Source organism: Carex rostrata, chromosome 17 (assembly GCF_964058835.1).
Source record: "Carex rostrata chromosome 17, lpCarRost1.2, whole genome shotgun sequence".
Classification (NCBI taxonomy): domain Eukaryota; kingdom Viridiplantae; phylum Streptophyta; class Magnoliopsida; order Poales; family Cyperaceae; genus Carex; species Carex rostrata.
In genome coordinates this window covers 1,333,344-1,340,095 of record NC_135934.1, presented here as the reverse complement: position 1 = coordinate 1,340,095, position 6,752 = coordinate 1,333,344, and the positions used below count along the sequence as shown (strand labels likewise).

Sequence of the window (6,752 nt, the reverse complement as noted above, 5' to 3'; positions counted from 1 at the left end):
ATAGAGAAGGATTATTTACGTCGTTACTAGTCGCCTCATGACATGTCACGTGGGTCGGTCACGTTATGTGAATCATATGCTGCGTGACATGACTGTTCTCCACCGTCTTAGTCACGTCACGCTACACAAATTAACCCGATTACGTCACGTGATCAATTTTTTCAACATTTTTTCTTAATTATAATTTTTTTTAATAATTTCTTATTTTTTGGTACATTTTGTTATTATTTTCTTTGAACTTAAACTTGAAACAATCATTAAAAATGATCAATCACATCACGTGTAGTTAGACCATTTTTTTAACATTATTTCTTAGTTATAATTTATTTTGTAATAATTTCTTAATTTTTTGGTGCATTTTATTATTATTTTCTTTGAATTAACTTAAACTTAAAAATAATAATAATAAAAGACGATCAGTCACACGTATAATCACATCACATGTGATCACAACGTGACCATACGTGACTTAATTGTCCTTCACTATATTAGTCACATCACGAAAAAATAAATTTTAATGTGACTAAGTCACGTCATAATGTTTTTCATCTCAATGTAGGGTATAGATAAACTAATATTTAATAGGTAAGAAAAGAATATGAATATAACTAATTTTAAGTGTATATAGATCTGAAAATGCCACCAACTGATCCGTACCATAGCTATTGGCATCCCTACTTGCTTAGCCACATTTATATTCCAAATGTTAGTGCCAAAATGTTGTTCTTATTATGTTTGAAAATAAATTAGTTCATATTTATATTTTTATATTAAGTATGTAGATGTTCTGGTTTATAATTTATTGCGATTAAAAAAAATGAAATTTTATATTGAATATCAGTCCTCCAATCAAATAATCTACCTTCTTTTAATTTTATGCATCTTTTTTATGTTTTGTACGTGCAGAAGTCTAAATTTATTTAGATATGTACTCACCATAAGTCTATTTAGTATGTGCTCGTTTGGTTTTGATTTCTTTCCAATTTTTAAATACGATTTAAGAAAATTTTTGATTGATTGATAATTGTGTTGTTCGTACAATAATCTTTTTCGCAAAAACATACAATTATTGAATTTTACGATTTCTTCTATTTTAAGGTTATGTAGGTTCAAAAAGAATTGGAATTGCAATGTAAAATGCTTGGACAAAAGAAATCATGAAGACATTTGTCAAGAATGCAAATTGTAATATTTTATACTTGGTAAAGCATGTTTGATGCTGTTTTTACAGAGGAAAAACGTTTGTAACGTTATAACGTTTTAAACCTATCAGAAACACTAAGTAACAGCTTGATCAAACTCAGAAACAACATGAAACGTTATAACGTTTTACAAAAACGTTATAACATTTTAAGGATGTGACAAAACGGTAAAATTCAGTTGTACAAAAGTCCTAAAACGTTATAATATTTTCACAAAACGTTGTAACGTTTTAATTAAATCTGAGCTTCAAAAATTCCTGTTTTTGATCAAGATTTTACAGAGCAAAACGTTATGTAACGTTTTATAAACATTGTAACATTTTGGATCGTTTAAGCTGAGCTGTCAGACAATTTGAAAACCTAAAATCACAAAGGAAAAACGTTGTAACGTTTTAGCTCAAATAGCTCATTTTTGAGCTGACCCTATAAATAGGTCTTTGGGCTTTCTTCCCAAATTATCTCAGCCGACCCTAATCTTCTAAAAAGTGATTTTCTGAGAGCTTAAAACTTTAAAATTCCTCAAACAACCTCAAACACACTTCACTAATCTTGAGTTAGATTAGATTAAAGTGATCTATTGAGTGTTTCTCTTGAGTAGCTTGAACTAAGAGACCTTGTTCTCATCTCTTTGAGTTGGCCGTTTGACTTCCCGCTTGGTGTGTAAGGGCTCAACGGTTCACAAGTTGTAATCCTTTCATATTGGGTAATAGAAAGGCGCACCCCTTGAGGTTGCGAAGTCCCGGAGACGTAGGCCTTTGTTTTGTCGAACTCCGTTAACATCTCGCGTGTCAAATTTCTCTAAACTCATCTATTTACTTTCAATTGCAATTTAATTTCAGTTTTTGAGCAATTAGAGGTGCATTAAGTGTAACAAATTGATTGGTTATGTCTTCATTTTTTTTTAATTATATAAAAAGTATCGTTTGTCATTTAATGATTTCATTATCTATTTAAGGTACACAAATGCATATAAATCATAAAGAGATAAGAATAACCCTTATAATAATAGGAGCCATAATATGACAACAATAAATAATATAATTTATTTTAATGATTTTTTTTCCCACTAAACAACATAAAAAATAAAAAAAATTGGTATGTATCAATAAAAAGTAAATTCATAGCTATATCATTAAAGAATGAGATTTACACTTGTATGAATATGTTAGTCCATTTTTTTTATTGTTCAATTATTATTATTTTCATTGTTCAATTGTTTTTATAAAAGCGTGTCATTTTATATGGGAATATTTTATTCTCTTATTACATGTTCCGGTGGCTATGCACACGCATACTAGTAAAATTTTATAAATGTTTATAAATACTTGAATTCATTTGGAACAAGACCAAGAGACCATAAAATATGAAAGTCTAAAGTGTGTTAGATTAATTGTGGTGCGTTTATATTTGTTTTTTAACTAATATAAAATGATCTTCAAAATTATAAACTTTGTGTTTGATTTGCGTTTATATTTATGTTAGATTAATTTTGGTGAGCTTGAATTTGACATTTGAATCTATAAAATTTTAAATATAATGAAGAAGAGAAACTGTAATAATTAACGGTAACGAAAACTAATTATGACATGGTTTAGTTAATTACTTAATTATATTAATTTGAATTCAACTCATAATGCTATATTGAAACAACAAGTGTTGATAATAAATGTTTCAGATAATAAAAATAAACAGAGTTTAGTTCAATACGGTATATTGGCCTTCAATCAAGTTGTGTACTTTGGGAATCCCTGAAAGTTACTGAACCATGTTGAAATCTAGTCACATCAAATAAAAAATTAAGGGAATTTCATGTATATACCTCCAAATATTGAAATTACTTATTTCCCCTCTAAAATTCATAATATCATATTTCATTTAAATTTTAAATTTTCAAAAATTTATCTATATTTATTGCATTTATTGTTAAAACTCATTTTAAATTTATAAAGTTTCTATTTTATTCTTTACTAAAACTCATTTTATGTGGTGTGTGTAAAAAAAATGTTCTAATTGGTCGGTTTTCGAGGACCATTTGGTTTATTTCTCAACTTGTAACACATACATAGTGCTATTTAGGCATACACTTGTTGTGCACGGCACAATTAAGAAATGAACAATTTGTCCTCATCACTGACTAATTAGAAAACTAAACATTTCTCTTATACATGCTTAAATATTTCTCTTAAGCATGATACATATTTTTTAATTTTTAAATAAAAAGTAAAATAGAAACTTTATAAATTATAATTTTCTTTTAATAGAAAAGGAAATAAACATGGATAAATTTGTGAGCTTTTGAAATATAGAGGGATAAATATATAGTCAGATCGGAAATAACGGTGAAGGAGAAATGAGTTCATGTTCCAAAAATATATATATATATATATATTAGAGAAAAATTTGAACTCAAATTATTTGATCGAAAGTAAACTCTTGAAGAGAGAAAAGTTTCTTATGAATGAGAAAGGAAACTATTCACAATCTTCATGGAACTTACAAAATGTGCCACCAATCTCTAAAAAATAATATTTCAGATAACAAAAGGAAAAGAGTATAGATTGCACAAACAATAAATAAGACAAATCATAAGGAGGCTATTGGATAATTTCTCGGAGCTCAAGAGGCTAAGAATCTCATTAAATTTTGTAATTGGTTTACAATGAGGATTAAGGATGATCTAACCTCTTCTGTTGAACAGTCTTATGTTTGTTTCTGTGTTTCATCCAATTTTTCTATGAACCCCCTCTATATTTTTTTATTACAAACATCTCTTTACAAAAGGAGATTTTTTTTATTTGTGTGTGTGTGAGCGGATCCGTACCGGATCAGTATTTTCATTATAGATATGGATTATGGAAATTCCAATTCGGATATATAAAGATATAAATATATTTCTGAATACAAATTAATTAAAATTTATGAGTCACTACGAATACATATATAACTATCGAGGAGTGTTTCAATACTTCATGCATTTCATACTTCATATATTGTATCTTTATTTTTAAAGTCTAATATGTCGATCCAAACCATTCAATATGATAACCATACTAAAATATGCTTGCGGATGAAATTTTATAACTTTTGAAAGAAAAAAAAATACTATATTGTTAGATAGGCAGAAAATCATTGTCTTTTAACATTCCAGATATAGCGATTTTGTACCAATCTTAAAAAATAGTAAAAAAATTGCAAAAATTATAAAATTTCGTCCCCAAGCATACATTAGTATGGATATTAATTATATCTAATGAAATCCGTTGAGACAGTTGGACCCGGTTCCTAGCTATATCCTAATTAATTATATCTAATGAAATCATGATCTGGTCCATTAATTAACTTGGTCGCATAAAGGCTAATAAGTAAAAAAGCAACTTGCTGTCGCGCGGCCACGTCAAAGTCCAAATTTATCAAATTAATTATATCCCAGCTTACATACTACATTACCTCATTTCGGATTTTCTTGCTGTTCGGATCTCTTTCCAATTTTCAAACCCAATTAGCTGAATAGAAGGAGAGGTTCAAGGAAATTCAATATTTTTTTAGAACAGATAATGTTAATTTACACAATAATACAAGGCAGGGGGGCTGGTTAAAATATTTTAGCTGCATAATGTTGAGTAGAAAGAAATAATTATATATCTGTGTTAATGAAATAAGAAATACTATTTTGGCTAATTTTGCAAATTAAACAAAAACTAATACTTACAAAATTTTGGAAATAATTAATTTCCGTTTCTAATAACAAATTAAGGTAAAAGCTAAAGCTGGTGCTTAATTATTAGAATTTAGTTTTGGTTCATAAAATTACAAAATAAGGTCACAAAGAGTTTAATAGAAAAAAAAAACCTTATATATAGTCCCAAAATATTAAATAAACCTAAACAAAAACACATCAAATATATATGTACACCTCAAAGATACTACCTGAGTTAGTGAGTTGTTGTAGGTTAATAACGGGTTATTGGTTATGTATATATCAGTAGATCCGTTATTGGATATCCGATATTTTTAGGCACACATGTTAATTTGACTCACCCCCCAAAAGTCCCCATTTTAGTCTTACTTGAGTTTTTTTTGAGTGAAATTCCTACCTGAGTACTTGACCTAGATCAACATACAAAAGCGCACCTATATACACACACACACACACGTACCCTTTCCTATATCTCTCACTTCACCAAATCCATATTCAACAAAAAGATTGTCATTTTTGCATTTGATCGATTCTGAGAAAGCAATTAATCTTCTTCTTTTTTCAAATGGATTGTATGAAGGTAAAGGTAATAGTGACAAAGGTTGTCGAGACAGAAGCTGATCAGTTCAAATCGGTCGTACAAAATCTCACCGGGAAAGATTCTGCGTGGTTTATAGGCTCAGACATGGCGACCGACCGTACATACAATCAGATGAGAAGACCGTCGACTGAGGTTAAAAATGTGTTGCAGCATGGAGGTTATGTAGGATTGATGCCAACAATGGAGGAGTTGCTTGAGTTCTTGAGAAATTAGTTAATGATGTTTAAATGTGCTACGTAATCTGTTCATTTTTGTGTTAATATTTTATGGTGGAAAAAAAAAAAGCATCCATGTTAGTTCTTCTGTGGTCGTATTTCGTGTAATTTATTGTGCAACAGTGCCATTTATCATCCACGGAAGTTGAGTTAATTTGTTAATTAATTAACTAACTGATCATAAATTGACCAAATATATATAATAAAAGATATATATATAATGGCACTGGCAACATGTCTTCTACTGAAAAATTGGATTAAAATTATATAATTAGGAAGTGGGTAGCTAGGATGGAAGAATTGGGAGATATCGTACTGCCTATGTCGTTTGTAATAAAAGAATAGGTACGGTAAGGATCGAGTGAAAGCATTTTTATATTTGTATCTGTTACAAATTGCTCTTATTCACTACAAATTATCTTATTTGTATTTTATTCTTATTCGTTATGATTGTTGGATAACGAAACGGTAGCGAATAAAAAATGGATAATATTAATATAATAATTATTTTTATTATTTATTAAATAAAACATCAGAACATATATATTTCTTTCACAAATGTATAGTATTTATGATAAAATTTTATATAAAAAATCATGAATTTTGATATAAAGAAACCCTAAAACCACAAAAGGGATGAGTTTACAATAATTTTTGAAGTTTCGGAGGAGAAGTCTGTATATATGCATAGAATGTGGTACTCCTAAGTTGAGACAGGTGGACCCGGTTCCTTAATTTATCTGGTATAAAGGCTAAAAAACAAAAATTAAAATTACCAAATAAATAATTAATTAATTAAGCATTTGAGCACGAGGCAAAAAGTCGGTAATACCCCCGAATTGCGTAATACACTACGTCAGTATCTCACTTTAATTAATCACTTGGGATTTTATTCTCTACGGGATCTTGATTCTTGACTTGTTGTTGAATGAAAAGATCAATTTGTTGTGCAATATTTTACTTGGGCTTAAAGGTTTGGCTTAATTACCTCAAAGCGGCCATTTTTATTAATATTCCTAAAGAAAATAAAAATTTTA

At 28.7% G+C, this 6,752-nt stretch overlaps 1 long non-coding RNA gene across 1 annotated transcript; it reads left to right on the top strand.

The window, feature by feature from the left end:
- Positions 1 to 5,283: 5,283 nt before the first annotated feature.
- LOC144568765 (uncharacterized) lies at positions 5,284 to 5,877 on the top strand. Its single transcript, XR_013515722.1, has 2 exons — positions 5,284 to 5,753; positions 5,786 to 5,877. It is a non-coding gene; the product is annotated as an uncharacterized LOC144568765 (long non-coding RNA).
- Positions 5,878 to 6,752: the final 875 nt, after the last annotated feature.